The 18,585-nt window shown below is 43.8% G+C and overlaps 10 non-coding genes across 10 annotated transcripts; all 10 read right to left on the bottom strand.

Moving 5' to 3' along the window:
- Positions 1-376: 376 nt before the first annotated feature.
- trnas-aga (transfer RNA serine (anticodon AGA)) lies at positions 377-458 on the bottom strand. Its single transcript has one exon. It is a non-coding gene; the product is annotated as a tRNA-Ser (tRNA).
- Positions 459-2,332: 1,874 nt separating this feature from the next.
- Positions 2,333-2,414, bottom strand: trnas-aga (transfer RNA serine (anticodon AGA)). The gene has a single exon. It is a non-coding gene; the product is annotated as a tRNA-Ser (tRNA).
- A 1,898-nt stretch (positions 2,415-4,312) lies between these two features.
- On the bottom strand, positions 4,313-4,394 carry trnas-aga (transfer RNA serine (anticodon AGA)). Its single transcript has one exon. It is a non-coding gene; the product is annotated as a tRNA-Ser (tRNA).
- Positions 4,395-6,302: 1,908 nt separating this feature from the next.
- On the bottom strand, positions 6,303-6,384 carry trnas-aga (transfer RNA serine (anticodon AGA)). Its single transcript has one exon. It is a non-coding gene; the product is annotated as a tRNA-Ser (tRNA).
- Positions 6,385-8,288: 1,904 nt separating this feature from the next.
- trnas-aga (transfer RNA serine (anticodon AGA)) lies at positions 8,289-8,370 on the bottom strand. The gene has a single exon. It is a non-coding gene; the product is annotated as a tRNA-Ser (tRNA).
- Positions 8,371-10,276: 1,906 nt separating this feature from the next.
- trnas-aga (transfer RNA serine (anticodon AGA)) lies at positions 10,277-10,358 on the bottom strand. Its single transcript has one exon. It is a non-coding gene; the product is annotated as a tRNA-Ser (tRNA).
- A 1,895-nt stretch (positions 10,359-12,253) lies between these two features.
- trnas-aga (transfer RNA serine (anticodon AGA)) lies at positions 12,254-12,335 on the bottom strand. The gene has a single exon. It is a non-coding gene; the product is annotated as a tRNA-Ser (tRNA).
- Positions 12,336-14,241: 1,906 nt separating this feature from the next.
- trnas-aga (transfer RNA serine (anticodon AGA)) lies at positions 14,242-14,323 on the bottom strand. Its single transcript has one exon. It is a non-coding gene; the product is annotated as a tRNA-Ser (tRNA).
- A 1,905-nt stretch (positions 14,324-16,228) lies between these two features.
- trnas-aga (transfer RNA serine (anticodon AGA)) lies at positions 16,229-16,310 on the bottom strand. Its single transcript has one exon. It is a non-coding gene; the product is annotated as a tRNA-Ser (tRNA).
- Positions 16,311-18,216: 1,906 nt separating this feature from the next.
- On the bottom strand, positions 18,217-18,298 carry trnas-aga (transfer RNA serine (anticodon AGA)). The gene has a single exon. It is a non-coding gene; the product is annotated as a tRNA-Ser (tRNA).
- Between the last annotated feature and the right edge of the window lie 287 nt (positions 18,299-18,585).

The following is an 18,585-nucleotide window of genomic DNA, read 5'->3' as shown; positions in this document are numbered from 1 at the left end:
CACCATAGCCAATCCCTGGACAAAATTGAAAATTGGAATTGTTGCTCGCATGATTCAGGCATTTTACTTCTCCCCTCCCTGGTCAATAACGCTTGCCCATGGCCGAAGTCTTCATCAGCAAGCTGAATGTACATCTCCGTTCACTCATTAATAGCATATGTTCCATTGTAAAATTCTTATCCAGAAAGCGCTGTGTACTTTTCCAATCACTGAATAATAACACATGTTGAACTGTGTCCCGACTTTTCAAATAGAGCGCACTCTGTTGGGAAAAACAACTCGTCTTTTTGCAAAGTGTGGGATACCATTTCGCATCAGACACCATTCGTTCCAAAGAACGTGGTGAAACTTGAACCTGAATGAGAAAAAGGGAATACGTAATCGGCAGGGTTCGAACCTGCGCGGGGAGACCCCAATGGATTTCTACTCCATCGCCTTAACCACTCGGCCACGACTACATGAGCGCAAAAGCTGCTTCGGTGATTTGACGCGGAAGGTTATTTTTTATTCGGGAGGAGCAGCAGACACACATAATACAATTCTGAACATTATTGTGTTCATAATAAGTATTCTTTCATTCAGAACCTGACGAAATCCAAACCCGAGATGAGCCAATAGCTTTGTTAAGGTTGCTATAAGAATGTTTTGATAGCACCGCTTTGTTGAATTAGGAAATGCCATTTGATTTGATTTAAATTCGCAATTTGCTGTTGGACTCTGTGCATTTTCTTTCTGTATTTGTTGACAGGGCGATAATGCACCGACAGAAATCACAATACAAACTGGAGTTAGTGCTGGATTCTGAAAATGCAGGAATTATCCTCAGGGTCCAGAAACATCTGGGTTAAAGCAAATCCATTAGATTTCAACTCACAAAAACAGAAACTTCAGGGGAAACTCAGCCGGTCTGGCATCATCAGTGGAGAGAGAAACGGAGTTAACGTTTCCACTCCGCATCAACTAAAGGGAGGATTTTACATTTATTATCAAATATAAGTTCGATACTCCCCGCGCTTCAGATCCAAAATGCCCAAATGTCACAAAAATATTATCAACATTCTTCTAAATCCACGAACCAGTTCACATTCAGATGCAGAAATACTCCCTTCCACCTCCATCGCTGCTGCCTGCCGATGGAAATGACCAGCCAGCCATCCAATGGCTTGTTCACCATACTCATAGCCAATCCCTTGCGGGCCTCCATTGCTGAACAGCCCTCCCTTTCGATAGAAGATCAAACTTCACCTGCAACTCCTTCCTCCTCACTAAATGTGCCGCTTCCGTGTGCATCAGATATATTCCATCGCCCGCCAACATCTCCCTGATCCACGCTGCCATTCCTAACGCGCCTCGCTAACCACCTTTGTCTTGAATGAAATGACCTCCCCCCTCACTACCGCCTTCCATACCTTCCAAACCACGGACGGCGAGACGTTCCCATTTTGGTTCATTTCCACATACTCCTCAATCACTTTCTCCTCTTAATGCAAAAAATTGGGTCTGCCATCAAACCCACAATGGCAAGTAATTGTTAACAATAAAGAAGAAACCTGAGTTCAATGGAAGGTAGATGGAGTTTGAAACTATGGTTATTTGAATTGCACCCGCGGACGTTCGCGACTTGAGAGTCCTCATTTGATCGCCACAAGGTTAAATTGGCAATGCTCGGTAAGCGAACCCGGATCTCGTGCATGGGAGACAGCCAAAATTCCTGACTGACGGGTGAGTGAGGCTTATTTCTCTCCATGCTTGTTCCCTCTTAGTTTCTAGTATTTATTCAACCATCTACAATCAATTTGCGATATACACTATCCAAAAATCATTCACATTGTCTTAGTTTGGAAATAGCCATGATTTAGACATGCCGGTGTTGGACTGTGGTGAGCACAGTACGATGTCTGACAACACCAGGTTAACGTCCAACAGGTATGTTTCGAACCACTAGCTTTTCTGCATTCACCATAGCCATTCCCTGGACAAAATCGAAAATTGGAATAGTTGCTCGCATGATTCAGGCTTTTACTTCTCCCCTCCCTAGTCAATAACGCTTGCCCATGGCCTAACTCTTCATCAGCAAGCTGTCTGTACATCTCCGTTCACTAATTAATGGCATATGTTCCATTGTATAATTCTTATCCAGAAAGCGTTGTGAACTTTTCCAATCACTGAATAATAACACATGTTGAACTGTGTCCCGACTTTTCAAATAGAGCGCACTCTGTTGGGAAAAACAACTCGCCTTTTTGCAAAGTGTGGGATACCATTTCGCATCAGACACCATTCGTTCCAAAGAACGTGGTGAAACTTGAACCTGAATGCGAAAAAGAACATACGTAGTCGGCAGGGTTCGAACCTGCGCGGGGAGACCCCAATAGATTTCTAGTCCATCGCCTTAACCACTCGGCCACGACTACACGAGCTCAAAAGCTGCTTAGGTGTCATTTGACGCGGAAGGTATTTTTTTATTCGGTAGGAGTAGGCAGAAACACATCATTCAATTCTGAACATTATTGAGTTCACAATAAATATTCTTTCATTCAGAACCTGACGAAATCCTAACCCGAGATGAGCCAATAGCTTTGTTAAGGTTGCTATAGGAAAGCTTTGATAGCACCACTTTGTTGAATTAGGAAATGTCATTTGATTTGATTTAAATTCGCAATTTGCTGTTGGACTCGGTGCATTTTCTTTCTGTATTTGTTGACAAGGCGATAATGCACCGAAAGAAATCACAATACAAACTGGAGTTAGTGCTGGATTCTGAAAATGCAGGAATTATCCTCAGGGTCCAGAAACATATGGGTTAAAGCAAATCCATTAAATTTCAACACACAAAAACAGAAAGTTCAGGGAAAACTCAGCCGGTCTGGCATCATCAGTGGAGAGAGAAACGGAGTTAACGTTTCCACTCCGCATCAACTAAAGGGAGGAGTTTACATTTATTATCAAATATAAGTTCGATACTCCCCTCGCTTCAGATCCAAAGTGCCCAAATGCCACAAAAATATTCTCAACATTCTTCTAAATCCACGAACCAGTTCACATTCAGATGCAGAAATACTCCCTCCCACCTCCCTCGCTGCTGCCTGCCGATGGAAATGACCCGTCAGCAATCCAATGGCTTGCTCACCATCCTCATAGCCAATCCCTTGCGGGCCTCCATTGCTGAACCGCCCTCCCTTTCGATAGAAGATCAAACTTCACCTGCAACTCCTTCCTCCTCACTACATGTCCCGCTTCCGTGTGCATCAGATATATTCCACGCCCGCCAACATTTCCCCGATCCACGCTGCCCTTCCTAACGCGCCTCGCTAACCACCTTTGTCTTGAATAATATGACCTCCCCCCTCACTACCGCCTTCCATAACTTCCAAACCACGGACGGCGAGACGTTCCCATTTTGGTTCATTTCCACATACTCCTCAATCACTTTCTCCTCTTAATGCAAAAAATCGGGTCGGCCATCAAACCCACAATGGCAAGTAATTGTTAACAATAAAGAAGAAACCTGAGTGCAATGGAGGGTAGATGGAGTTTGAAACTATGGTTATTTGAACTGCAACCGCGGACGTCTTTACAGTCACAAAGCAAGTTCGCGACTTGAGAGTCCTCATTTGATCGCCACAAGGTTAAATTGGCAATGCTCGGTAAGCGACCCCGGATCTAGTGCTTGGGAGACAGCCAACATTCCTGACTGACGGGTGAGTGAGGATTATTTCTCTCCATGCTTGTTCCCTCTTAGTTTCTAGTATTTATTCAACCATCTACAATCAATTTGCGATATACACTATCCAAAAAGCATTCGCATTGTCTTAGTTTGGAGATAGCCATGATTTAGAGATGCCGGTGTTGGAATGTGGTGAGCACAGTACGATGTCTTACAACACCAGGTGAACGTCCAACAGGTATGTTTCGAAACACTAGCTTTTCTGCATTCACCATAGCCAATCCCTGGACAAAATCGAAAATTGGAATTGTTGCTCGCATGATTCAGGCATCTTACTTCTCCCCTCCCTGGTCAACAACGCTTGCCCATGGCCTAAGTCTTCATCAGTAAGCTGAATGTACATCTCCGTTCACTAATTAATAGCATGTGTTCCATTGTAAAATTCTTATCCAGATAGCGCTGTGTACTTTTCCAATCACTGAATAATAACACATGTTGAACTGTCTCCCGACTTTTCAAATAGAGCGCACTCTGTTGGGAAAAACAACTCGTCTTTTTGCAAAGTGTGGGATACCATTTCGCATCAGTCACCATTCGTTCCAAAGAACATGGTGAAACTTGAACATGAATGCGAAAAAGAACATACGGAGTCGGCATGGTTCGAACCTGCGCGGGGAGACCCCAATGGATTTCTAGTCCATCGCCTAAACCACTCGGCCACGACTACACGAGCTCAAAAGCTGCTTCGGTGTCATTTGACGCGGAAGGTATTTTTTTATTCGGTAGTAAGCAGGCAGACACACATAATACAATTCTCAACATTACTGAGTTCGCAATAAATATTCTTTCATTCAGAACCTGACGAAATCCAAACCCGAGATGAGCCAATAGCTTTGTTAAGGTTGCTATAGGAAAGTTTTGATAGCACCGCTTTGTTGAATTAGGAAATGCCATTTGATTTGATTTAAAATCACAATTTGCTGTTGGACTCTGTGCATTTTCTTTCATTATTTGTTGACAGGGCGATAATGCACCGACAGAAATCAAAATACAAACTGGAGTTAGTGCTGGATTCTGAAAATGCAGGTATTATCCTCAGGGTCCAGAAACATATGTGTTAAAGCAAATCCATTAAATTTCAACACACAAAAACAGAAACTTCAGGGAAAACTCAGCCGGTCTGGCATCATCAGTGGTGAGAGAAACGGAGTTAACGTTTCCACTCCGCATCAACTAAAGAGAGGATTTTACATTTATTATCAAATATCAGTTCGATACTCCCCTCGCTTCAGATCCAAAATGCCCAAATGTCACAAAAATATTCTGAACATTCTTCTAAATCCACGAACCAGTTCACATTCAGATGCAGAAATACTCCCACCCACCTCCCTCGCTGCTGCCTGCCGATGGAAATGACCCGCCAGCAATCCAATGGCTTTCTCACCATATTCACAGCCAATCCCTTGCGGGCCTCCATTGCTGAAACGCCCTCCCTTTCGATAGAAGATCAAACTTCACCTGCAACTCCTTCCTCCTCACTACATGTCCCGCTTCCGTGTGCATCAGATATATTCCACGCCCGCCAACATTTCCCCGATCCACGCTGCCCTTCCGAACGCGCCTTGCTAACCACCTTTGTCTTGAATGATACGACCTCCCCCCTCACTACCGCCTTCCATAACTTCCAAACCACGGACGGCGAGACGTTCCCATTTTGGTTCATTTCCATATACTCCTCAATCACTTTCTCCTCTTAATGCAAAAAATCGGGTCGGCCATCAAACCCACAATGGCAAGTAATTGTTAACAATAAAGAAGAAACCTGAGTGCAATGGAGGGTAGATGGAGTTTGAAACTATGGTTATTTGAATTGCACCCGCGGACGTCTTTACAGTCACAAAGCAAGTTCGCGACTTGAGAGTCCTCATTTGATCGCCACAAGGCTAAATTGGCAATGCTAGGTAAGCGACCCCGGATCTCGTGCTTGGAAGCCAGCCAACATTCCTGACTGACGGGTGAGTGAGGATTATTTCTCTCCATGCTGGTCTTGACTTGATCCCTCTCAGTTTCTAGTATTTATTCAACCATCTACAATCAATTTGCGATATATACTATCCAAAAAGCATTCGCATTGTCTTAGTTTGGAGATAGCCATGATTTAGAGATGCCGGTGTTGGACTGTGGTGAGCACAGTACGATGTCTTACAACACCAGGTCAACGTCCAACAGGTTTGTTTCGAAACACTAGCTTTTCTGCATTCACCATCGCCAATCCCTGGACAAAATTGAAAATTGGAATTGTTGCTCGCATGATTCAGGTTTTTACTTCTCCCCTGCCTAGTCAATAACGCTTGCCCATGGCCTAACTCTTCATCAGCAAGCTGTCTGTACATCTCCGTTCACTAATTAATGGCATATGTTCCATTGTATAATTCTTATCCAGAAAGCGTTGTGAACTTTTCCAATCACTGAATAATAACACATGTCGAACTGTGTCCCGCCTTTTCAAATAGAGCGCACTCTGTTGGGAAAAACAACTGGTCTTTTTGCAAAGTGTGGGATACCATTTCGCATCAGACACCATTCGTTCCAAAGAACGTGGTGAAACTTGAACCTGAATGAGAAAAAGAACATACCTAGTCGGCAGGGTTCGAACCTGCGCGTGGAAACCCCAATGGATTTCTAGTCCATTGCCTTAACCACTCGGCCACGACTACACGAGATCCGATGCTGTTCGGTGATTTGACGCGGAAGGTATTTTTTTATTCGGTAGGAGCAGGCAGACACACATAATACAATTCTCAACATTATTGAGTTCGCAATAAATATTCTTTCATTCAGAACCTGACGAAATCCAAACCCGATATGAGCCAATAGCTTTGTTAAGGTTGCTATAGGAAAGTTTTGATAGCACCGCTTTGTTGAATTAGGAAATGCCATTTGATTTGATTTAAAATCGCAATTTGCTGTTGGACTCTGTGCATTATCTTTCATTATTTGTTGACAGGGCGATAATGCACCGACAGAAATCAAAATACAAACTGGAGTTAGTGCTGGATTCTGAAAATGCAGGTATTATCCTCAGGGTCCAGAAACATATGTGTTAAAGCAAATCCATTAAATTTCAACACACAAAAACAGAAACTTCAGGGAAAACTCAACCGGTCTGGCATCATCAGTGGAGAGAGAAACGGAGTTAAAGTTTCCACTCCGCATCAACTAAAGAGAGGATTTTACATTTATTATCAAATATCAGTTCGATACTCCCCTCGGTTCAGATCCAAAATGCCCAAATGTCACAAAAATATTCTGAACATTCTTCTAAATCAACGAACCAGTTCACATTCAGATGCAGAAATACTCCCTCCCACCTCCCTCGCTGCTGCCTGCCGATGGAAATGACCCGCCAGCAATCCAATGGCTTTCTCACCATATTCATAGCCAATCCCTTGCGGGCCTCCATTGCTGAACCGCCCTCCCTTTCGATAGAAGATCAAACTTCACCGGCAACTCCTTCCCCCTCACTACATGTCCCGCTTCCGTGTGCATCAGATATATTCCACGCCCGCCAACATTTCCCCGATCCACGCTGCCCTTCCGAACGCGCCTTGCTAACCACCTTTGTCTTGAATGATATGACCTCCCCCCTCACTACCGCCTTCCATAACTTCCAAACCACGGACGGCGAGACGTTCCCATTTTGGTTCATTTCCACATACTCCTCAATCACTTTCTCCTCTTAATGCAAAAAATCGGGTCGGCCATCAAACACACAATGGCAAGTAATTGTTAACAATAAAGAAGAAACCTGAGTGCAATGGAGGGTAGATGGAGTTTGAAACTATGGTTATTTGAATTGCACCCGCGGACGTCTTTACAGTCACAAAGCAAGTTCGCGACTTGAGAGTCCTCATTTGATCGCCACAAGGCTAAATTGGCAATGCTAGGTAAGCGACCCCGGATCTCGTGCTTGGCAGCCAGCCAACATTCCTGACTGACGGGTGAGTGAGGATTATTTCTCTCCATGCTGGTCTTGACTTGATCCCTCTCAGTTTCTAGTATCTATTCAACCATCTACAATCAATTTGCGATATATACTATCCAAAAAGCATTCGCATTGTCTTAGTTTGGAGATAGCCATGATTTAGAGATGCCGGTGTTGGACTGTGGTGAGCACAGTACGATGTCATACAACACCAGGTCAACGTCCAACAGGTTTGTTTCGAAACACTAGCTTTTCTGCATTCACCATCGCCAATCCCTGGACAAAATTGAAAATTGGAATTGTTGCTCGCATGATTCAGGCTTTTACTTCTCCCCTGCCTCGTCAATAACGCTTGCCCATGGCCTAACTCTTCATCAGCAAGCTGTCTGTACATCTCCGTTCACTAATTAATGGCATATGTTCCATTGTATAATTCTTATCCAGAAAGCGTTGTGAACTTTTCCAATCACTGAATAATAACACATGTCGAACTGTGTCCCGCCTTTTCAAATAGAGCGCACTCTGTTGGGAAAAACAACTGGTCTTTTTGCAAAGTGTGGGATACTATTTCGCATCAGACACCATTCGTTCCAAAGAACGTGGTGAAACTTGAACCTGAATGAGAAAAAGAACATACGTAGTCGGCAGGGTTCGAACCTGCGCGTGGAAACCCCAATGGATTTCTAGTCCATTGCCTTAACGACTCGGCCACGACTACACGAGATCCGATGCTGTTCGGTGATTTGACGCGGAAGGTATTTTTTTATTCGGTAGGAGCAGGCAGACACACATAATACAATTCTCAACATTATTGAGTTCGCAATAAATATTCTTTCATTCAGAACCTGACGAAATCCAAACCCGATATGAGCCAATAGCTTTGTTAAGGTTGCTATAGGAAAGTTTTGATAGCACCGCTTTGTTGAATTAGGAAATGCCATTTGATTTGATTTAAAATCGCAATTTGCTGTTGGACTCTGTGCATTATCTTTCATTATTTGTTGACAGGGCGATAATGCACCGACAGAAATCAAAATACAAACTGGAGTTAGTGCTGGATTCTGAAAATGCAGGTATTATCCTCAGGGTCCAGAAACATATGTGTTAAAGCAAATCCATTAAATTTCAACACACAAAAACAGAAACTTCAGGGAAAACTCAGCCGGTCTGGCATCATCAGTGGAGAGAGAAACGGAGTTAACGTTTCCACTCCGCATCAACTAAAGAGAGGATTTTACATTTATTATCAAATATCAGTTCGATACTCCCCTCGCTTCAGATCAAAAATGCCCAAATGTCACAAAAATATTCTGAACATTCTTCTAAATCCACGAACCATTTCACATTCAGATGCAGAAATACTCCCTCCCACCTCCCTCGCTGCTGCCTGCCGATGGAAATGACCCGCCAGCAATCCAATGGCTTTCTCACCATATTCACAGCCAATCCCTTGCGGGCCTCCATTGCTGAACCGCCCTCCCTTTCGATAGAAGATCAAACTTCACCGGCAACTCCTTCCTCCTCACTACATGTCCCTCTTCCGTGTGCATCAGATATATTCCATCGCCCGCCAACATCTCCCCGATCAACGCTGCCCTCCCTCCCGCGCCTCGCTACCTACCTTTGCCTTGAATGAAATTACCTCCCCTCACTCCCGCCTTCCATACCTTGCAAACCACGGACGGCGAGACGTTCCCATTTTGGTTCATTTCCACATTTTCCTCAATCACTTTCCCCATCTTAATGCAAAAAATCGGGTCTGCCATCAAACCCACAATGGCAAGTCATTGTGAACAATAAAGAAGAAGCGTGAGTTAAATGGAAGGTATGTGGAGTTTGAAACTATGGTTATTTGAATTGCACCCACGGACGTCTTTAGAGTCACAAAGCAACGTTCGCGACTTGAGAGTCCTCATTTGATCGCCCTAAGGTTAAATTGGCAATGCTCGGTAACAGAACCCGGATCCAGTGCTTGGGAGACAGCCAATATTCCTGACTGACGGGTGAGTGAGGATTATTTCTCTCCATGCTGGTCTTGACTTGTTCCCTCTTAATTTCTAGTATTTATTCAACCATCTACAATATATTTGCGATATACACTATCCAAAAAGCATTCACATTGTCTTAGTTTTGAGAGAGCCATGATTTGGAGATGCCGGTGTTGGACTGTGGTGAGCACAGTAAGATGTCTTCCAACACCAGGTTAATGTCCAACAGGTTTGTTTCGAAACACTGGCTTTTCTGCATTCACCATAGCCAATCCCTGGACAAAATTGAAAATTTGAATTGTTCCTCGCATGATTCAGGCATTTTACTTCTCCCCTCCCTGGTCAATAACGCTTGCCCATGGCCGAAGTCTTCATCAGCAAGCTGAATGTACATCTCCGTTCACTCATTAATAGCATATGTTCCATTGTAAAATTCTTATCCAGAAAGCGCTGTGTACTTTTCCAATCACTGAATAATAACACATGTTGAACTGTGTCCCGACTTTTCAAATAGAGCGCACTCTGTTGGGAAAAACAACTCGTCTTTTTGCAAAGTGTGGGATACCATTTCGCATCAGACACCATTCGTTCCAAAGAACGTGGTGAAACTTGAACCTGAATGAGAAAAAGGGAATACGTAATCGGCAGGGCTCGAACCTGCGCGGGGAGACCCCAATGGATTTCTACTCCATCGCCTTAACCACTCGGCAACGACTACATGAGGGCAAAAGCTGCTTCGGTGATTTGACGCGGAAGGTATTTTTTTATTCGGGAGGAGCAGCAGACACACATAATACAATTCTCAACATTATTGTGTTCATAATAAGTATTCTTTCATTCAGAACCTGACGAAATCCAAACCCGAGATGAGCCAATAGCTTTGTTAAGGTTGCTATAAGAATGTTTTGATAGCACCGCTTTGTTGAATTAGGAAATGCCATTTGATTTGATTTAAATTCGCAATTTCCTGTTGGACTCTGTGCATTTTCTTTCTGTATTTGTTGACAGGGCGATAATGCACCGACAGAAATCACAATACAAACTGGAGTTAGTGCTGGATTCTGAAAATGCAGGAATTATCCTCAGGGTCCAGAAACATCTGGGTTAAAGCAAATCCATTAGATTTCAACTCACAAAAACAGAAACTTCAGGGGAAACTCAGCCGGTCTGGCATCATCAGTGGAGAGAGAAACGGAGTTAACGTTTCCACTCCGCATCAACTAAAGGGAGGATTTTACATTTATTATCAAATATAAGTTCGATACTCCCCTCGCTTCAGATCCAAAGTGCCCAAATGCCACAAAAATATTCTCAACATTCTTCTAAATCCACGAACCAGTTCACATTCAGATGCAGAAATACTCCCTCCCACCTCCCTCGCTGCTGCCTGCCGATGGAAATGACCCGACAGCAATCCAATGGCTTGCTCACCATACTCATAGCCAATCCCTTGCGGGCCTCCATTGCTGAACCGCCCTCCCTTTCGATAGAAGATCAAACTTCACCTGCAACTCCTTCCTCCTCACTACATGTCCCGCTTCCGTGTGCATCAGATATATTCCACGCCCGCCAACATTTCCCCGATCCACGCTGCCCTACCTAACGCGCCTCGCTAACCACCTTTGTCTTGAATGATATGACCTCCCCCCTCACTATCGCCTTCCATAACTTCCAAACCACGGACGGCGAGACGTTCCCATTTTCGTTCATTTCCACATACTCCTCAATCACTTTCTCCTCTTAATGCAAAAAATCGGGTCGGCCATCAAACCCACAATGGCAAGTAATTGTTAACAATAAAGAAGAAATCTGAGTGCAATGGAGGGTAGATGGAGTTTGAAACTATGGTTATTTGAACTGCAACCGCGGACGTCTTTACAGTCACAAAGCAAGTTCGCGACTTGAGAGTCCTCATTTGATCGCCACAAGGTTAAATTGGCAATGCTCGGTAAGCGACCCCGGATCTAGTGCTTGGGAGACAGCCAACATTCCTGACTGACGGGTGAGTGAGGATTATTTCTCTCCATGCTTGTTCCCTCTTAGTTTCTAGTATTTATTCAACCATCTACAATCAATTTGCGATATACACTATCCAAAAAGCATTCGCATTGTCTTAGTTTGGAGATAGCCATGATTTAGAGATGCCGGTGTTGGACTGTGGTGAGCACAGTACGATGTCTTACAACACCAGGTGAACGTCCAACAGGTATGTTTCGAAACACTAGCTTTTCTGCATTCACCATAGCCAATCCCTGGACAAAATCGAAAATTGGAATTGTTGCTCGCATGATTCAGGCATCTTACTTCTCCCCTCCCTGGTCAACAACGCTTGCCCATGGCCTAAGTCTTCATCAGAAAGCTGAATGTACATCTCCGTTCACTAATGAATAGCATATGTTTCATTGTAAAATTCTTATCCAGATAGCGCTGTGTACTTTTCCAATCACTGAATAATAACACATGTTGAACTGTCTCCCGACTTTTCAAATAGAGCGCACTCTGTTGGGAAAAACAACTCGTCTGTTTGCAAAGTGTGGGATACCATTTCGCATCAGACACCATTCGTTCCAAAGAACGTGGTGAAACTTGAACATGAATGCGAAAAAGAACATACGTAGTCGGCAGGGTTCGAACCTGCGCGGGGAGACCCCAATGGATTTCTAGGCCATCGCCTTAACCACTCGGCCACGACTACACGAGTGCAGATGCTGTTCGGTGATTTGACGCGGAAGGTATTTTTTTATTCGGTAGTAGCAGGCAGACACACATAATACAATTCTCAACCTTATTGAGTTCGCAATAAATATTCTTTCATTCAGAACCTGACGAAATCCAAACCCGAGATGAGCCAATAGCTTTGTTAAGGTTGCTATAGGAAAGTTTTGATAGCACCGCTTTGTTGAATTAGGAAATGCCATTTGATTTGATTTAAAATCGCAATTTGCTGTTGGACTCTGTGCATTTTCTTTCATTATTTGTTGACAGGGCGATAATGCACCGACAGAAATCAAAATACAAACTGGAGTTAGTGCTGGATTCTGAAAATGCAGGTCTTATCCTCAGGGTCCAGAAACATATGTGTTCAAGCAAATCCATTAAATTACAACACACAAAAACAGAAACTTCCGGGAAAACTCAGCCGGTCTGGCATCATCAGTGGAGAGAGAAACGGAGTTAACGTTTCCACTCCGCATCAACTAAAGAGAGGATTTTACATTTATTATCAAATATCAGTTCGATACTCCCCTCGCTTCAGATCAAAAATGCCCAAATGTCACAAAAATATTCTGAACATTCTTCTAAATCCACGAACCAGTTCACATTCAGATGCAGAAATACTCCCTCCCACCTCCCTCGCTGCTGCCTGCCGATGGAAATGACCCGCCAGCAATCCAATGGCTTTCTCACCATATTCACAGCCAATCCCTTGCGGGCCTCCATTGCTGAACCGCCCTCCCTTTCGATAGAAGATCAAACTTCACCGGCAACTCCTTCCTCCTCAGTACATGTCCCTCTTCCGTGTGCATCAGATATATTCCATCGCCCGCCAACATCTCCCCGATCAACGCTGCCCTCCCTCCCGCGCCTCGCTACCTACCTTTGCCTTGAATGAAATTACCTCCCCTCACTCCCGCCTTCCATACCTTGCAAACCACGGACGGCGAGACGTTCCCATTTTGGTTCATTTCCACATACTCCTCAATCACTTTCCCCATCTTAATGCAAAAAATTGGGTCTGCCATCAAACCCACAATGGCAAGTCATTGTTAACAATAAAGAAGAAGCGTGAGTTCAATGGAAGGTAGGTGGAGTTTGAAACTATGGTTATTTGAATTGCACCCACGGACGTCTTTAGAGTCACAAAGCAACGTTCGCGACTTGAGAGTCCTCATTTGATCGCCCTAAGGTTAAATTGGCAATGCTCGGTAACAGAACCCGGATCCAGTGCTTGGGAGACAGCCAATATTCCTGACTGACGGGTGAGTGAGGATTATTTCTCTCCATGCTGGTCTTGACTTGTTCCCTCTTAATTTCTAGTATTTATTCAACCATCTACAATATATTTGCGATATACACTATCCAAAAAGCATTCACATTGTCTTAGTTTTGAGAGAGCCATGATTTGGAGATGCCGGTGTTGGACTGTGGTGAGCACAGTAAGATGTCTTCCAACACCAGGTTAATGTCCAACAGGTTTGTTTCGAAACACTGGCTTTTCTGCATTCACCATAGCCAATCCCTGGACAAAATTGAAAATTTGAATTGTTCCTCGCATGATTCAGGCATTTTACTTCTCCCCTCCCTGGTCAATAACGCTTGCCCATGGCCGAAGTCTTCATCAGCAAGCTGAATGTACATCTCCGTTCACTCATTAATAGCATATGTTCCATTGTAAAATTCTTATCCAGAAAGCGCTGTGTACTTTTCCAATCACTGAATAATAACACATGTTGAACTGTGTCCCGACTTTTCAAATAGAGCGCACTCTGTTGGGAAAAACAGCTCGTCTTTTTGCAAAGTGTGGGATACCATTTCGCATCAGACACCATTCGTTCCAAAGAACGTGGTGAAACTTGAACCTGAATGAGAAAAAGGGAATACGTAATCGGCAGGGTTCGATCCTGCGCGGGGAGACCCCAATGGATTTCTACTCCATCGCCTTAACCACTCGGCCACGACTACATGAGGGCAAAAGCTGCTTCGGTGATTTGACGCGGAAGGTATTTTTTTATTCGGGAGGAGCAGCAGACACACATAATACAATTCTGAACATTAGTGTGTTCATAATAAGTATTCTTTCATTCAGAACCTGACGAAATCCAAACCCGAGATGAGCCAATAGCTTTGTTAAGGTTGCTATAAGAATGTTTTGATAGCACCGCTTTGTTGAATTAGGAAATGCCATTTGATTTGATTTAAATTCGCAATTTGCTGTTGGACTCTGTGCATTTACTTTCTGTATTTGTTGACAGGGCGATAATGCACCGACAGAAATCAAAATACAAACTGGAGTTAGTGCTGGATTCTGAAAATGCAGGAATTATCCTCAGGGTCCAGAAACATCTGGGTTAAAGCAAATCCATTAGATTTCAACTCACAAAAACAGAAACTTCAGGGGAAACTCAGCCGGTCTGGCATCATCAGTGGAGAGAGAAACGGAGTTAACGTTTCCACTCCGCATCAACTAAAGGGAGGATTTTACATTTATTATCAAATATAAGTTCGATACTCCCCGCGCTTCAGATCCAAAATGCCCAAATGTCACAAAAATATTATCAACATTCTTCTAAATCCACGAACCAGTTCACATTCAGATGCAGAAATACTCCCTTCCACCTCCATCGCTGCTGCCTGCCGATGGAAATGACCAGCCAGCCATCCAATGGCTTGTTCACCATACTCATAGCCAATCCCTTGCGGGCCTCCATTGCTGAACAGCCCTCCCTTTCGATAGAAGATCAAACTTCACCTGCAACTCCTTCCTCCTCACTAAATGTGCCGCTTCCGTGTGCATCAGATATATTCCATCGCCCGCCAACATCTCCCTGATCCACGCTGCCATTCCTAACGCGCCTCGCTAACCACCTTTGTCTTGAATGAAATGACCTCCCCCCTCACTACCGCCTTCCATACCTTCCAAACCACGGACGGCGAGACGTTCCCATTTTGGTTCATTTCCACATACTCCTCAATCACTTTCTCCTCTTAATGCAAAAAATCGGGTCGGCCATCAAACCCACAATGGCAAGTAATTGTTAACAATAAAGAAGAAACCTGAGTGCAATGGAGGGTAGATGGAGTTTGAAACTATGGTTATTTGAATTGCAACCGCGGACGTCTTTACAGTCACAAAGCAAGTTCGCGACTTGAGAGTCCTCATTTGATCGCCACAAGGTTAAATTGGCAATGCTCGGTAAGCGACCCCGGATCTAGTGCTTGGGAGACAGCCAACATTCCTGACTGACGGGTGAGTGAGGATTATTTCTCTCCATGCTGGTCTTGACTTATTCCCTCTTAGTTTCTAGTATTTATTCAACCATCTACAATCAATTTGCGATATACACTATCCAAAAAGCATTCGCATTGTCTTAGTTTGGAGATAGCCATGATTTAGAGATGCCGGTGTTGGACTGTGGTGAGCACAGTACGATGTCTTACAACACCAGCTGAACGTCCAATAGGTATGTTTCGAAACACTAGCTTTTCTGCATTCACCATAGCCAATCCCTGGACAAAATCGAAAATTGGAATTGTTGCTCGCATGATTCAGGCTTTTACTTCTCCCCTCCCTAGTCAATAACGCTTGCCCATGGCCTAACTCTTCATCAGCAAGCTGTCTGTACACCTCCGTTCACTAATTAATGGCATATGTTCCATTGTATAATTCTTATCCAGAAAGCGTTGTGAACTTTTCCAATCACTGAATAATAACACATGTCGAACTGTGTCCCGACTTTTCAAATAGAGCGCACTCTGTTGGGAAAAACAACTCGTCTTTTTGCAAAGTGTGGGATACCAATTCGCATCAGACACCATTCGTTCCAAAGAACGTGGTGAAACTTGAACCTGAATGCGAAAAAGAACATACGTAGTCGGCAGGGTTCGAACCTGCGCGTGGAAACCCCAATGGATTTCTAGTCCATCGACTTAACCACTCGGCCACGACTACACAAGTTCAAAAGCTGCTTCGGTGTCATTTGACGCGGAAGGTATTTTTTTATTCGGTAGGAGTAGGCAGAAACACATCATTCAATTCTGAACATTATTGAGTTCACAATAAATATTCTTTCATTCAGAACCTGACGAAATCCAAACCCGAGATGAGCCAATAGCTTTGTTAAGGTTGCTATAGGAAAGCTTTGATAGCACCACTTTGTTGAATTAGGAAATGTCATTTGATTTGATTTAAATTCGCAATTTGTGTTGGACGCGGTGCATTTTCTTCCTGTATTTGTTGACAGGGCGATAATGCACCGAAAGAAATCACAATACAAACTGGAGTTAGTGCTGGATTCTGAAAATGCAGGAATTATCCTCAGGGTCCAGAAACATATGGGTTAAAGCAAATCCATTAAATTTCAACACACAAAAACAGAAACTTCAGGGAAAACTCAGCCGGTCTGGCATCATCAGTGGAGAGAGAAACGGAGTTAACGTTTCCACTCCGCATCAACTAAAGGGAGGATTTTACATTTATTATCAAATATCAGTTCGATACTCCCCTCGCTTCAGATCCAAAGTGCCCAAATACCACAAAAATATTCTCAACATTCTTCTAAATCCACGAACCAGTTCACATTCAGATGCAGAAATACTCCCTCCCACCTCCCTCGCTGCTGCCTGCCGATGGAAATGACCCGTAAGCAATCAAATGGCTTGCTCACCATACTCATAGCCAATCCCTTGCGGGCCTCCATTGCTGAACCGCCCTCCCTTTCGATAGAAGATCAAACTTCACCTGCAACTCCTTCCTCCTCACTACATGTCCCGCTTCCGTGTGCATCAGATATATTCCACGCCCGCCAACATTTCCCCGATCCACGCTGCCCTTCCGAATGCGCCTTGCTAACCACCTTTGTCTTGAATGATATGACCTCCCCCCTCACTACCGCCTTCCATAACTTCCAAACCACGGACGGCGAGACGTTCCCATTTTGGTTCATTTCCACATACTCCTCAATCACTTTCTCCTCTTAATGCAAAAAATCTGGTCGGCCATCAAACCCACAATGACAAGTAATTGTTAACAATAAAGAAGAAACCTGAGTGCAATGGAGGGTAGATGGAGTTTGAAACTATGGTTATTTGAATTGCACCCGCGGACGTCTTTACAGTCACAAAGCAAGTTCGCGACTTGAGAGTCCTCATTTGATCGCCAGAAGGCTAAATTGGCAATGCTAGGTAAGCGACCCCGGATCTAGTGCTTGGGAGACAGCCAACATTCCTGACTGACGGGTGAGTGAGGATTATTTCTCTCCATGCTGGTCTTGACTTGACCCCTCTTAGTTTCTAGTATTTATTCAACCATCTACAATCAATTTGCGATATACACTATCCAAAAAGCATTCACATTGTCTTAGTTTGGAGATAGCCATGATTTAGAGATGCCGGTGTTGGACTGTGGTGAGCACAGTACGATGTCTTACAACACCAGGTCAACGTCCAACAGGTTTGTTTCGAAAGACTTGCTTTTCTGCATTCACCATAGCCAATCCCTGGACAAAATTGAAAATTGGAATTGTTGCTCGCATGATTCAGGCTTTTACTTCTCCCCTCCCTAGTCAATAACGCTTGCCCATGGCCTAACTCTTCATCAGCAAGCTGCCTGTACATCTCCGTTCACTAATTAATGGCATATGTTCCATTCTTTAATTCTTATCCAGAAAGCGTTGTGAACTTTTCCAATCACTGAATAATAACACATGTCGAACTGTGTCCCTACTTTTCAAATAGAGCGCACTCTGTTGGGAAAAACAACTCGTCTTTTTGCAAAGTGTGGGATACCATTTCGCATCAGACACCATTCGTTCCAAAGAACGTGGTGAAACTTGAACCTGAATGAGAAAAAGAACATACGTAGTCGGCAGGGTTCGAACCTGCGCGTGGAAACCCCAATGGATTTCTAGTCCATCGCCTTAACCACTCGGCCACGACTACACGAGAGCAGATGCTGTTCGGTGATTTGACGCGGAAGGTATTTTTTTATTCGGTAGGAGCAGGCAGACACACATAATACAATTCTCAACATTATTGAGTTCGCAATAAATATTCTTTCATTCAGAACCTGACGAAATCCAAACCCGAGATGAGCCAATAGCTTTGTTAAGGTTGCTATAGGAAAGTTTTGATAGCACCGCTTTGTTGAATTAGGAAATGCCATTTGATTTGATTTAAAATCGCAATTTGCTGTTGGACTCTGTGCATTTTCTTTCATTATTTGTTGA

The sequence above is a fragment of the Scyliorhinus torazame genome, chromosome 4 (assembly GCF_047496885.1).
Source record: "Scyliorhinus torazame isolate Kashiwa2021f chromosome 4, sScyTor2.1, whole genome shotgun sequence".
Lineage (NCBI taxonomy): Eukaryota > Metazoa > Chordata > Chondrichthyes > Carcharhiniformes > Scyliorhinidae > Scyliorhinus > Scyliorhinus torazame.
This window is presented reverse-complemented; position numbering and strand designations above follow the sequence as displayed.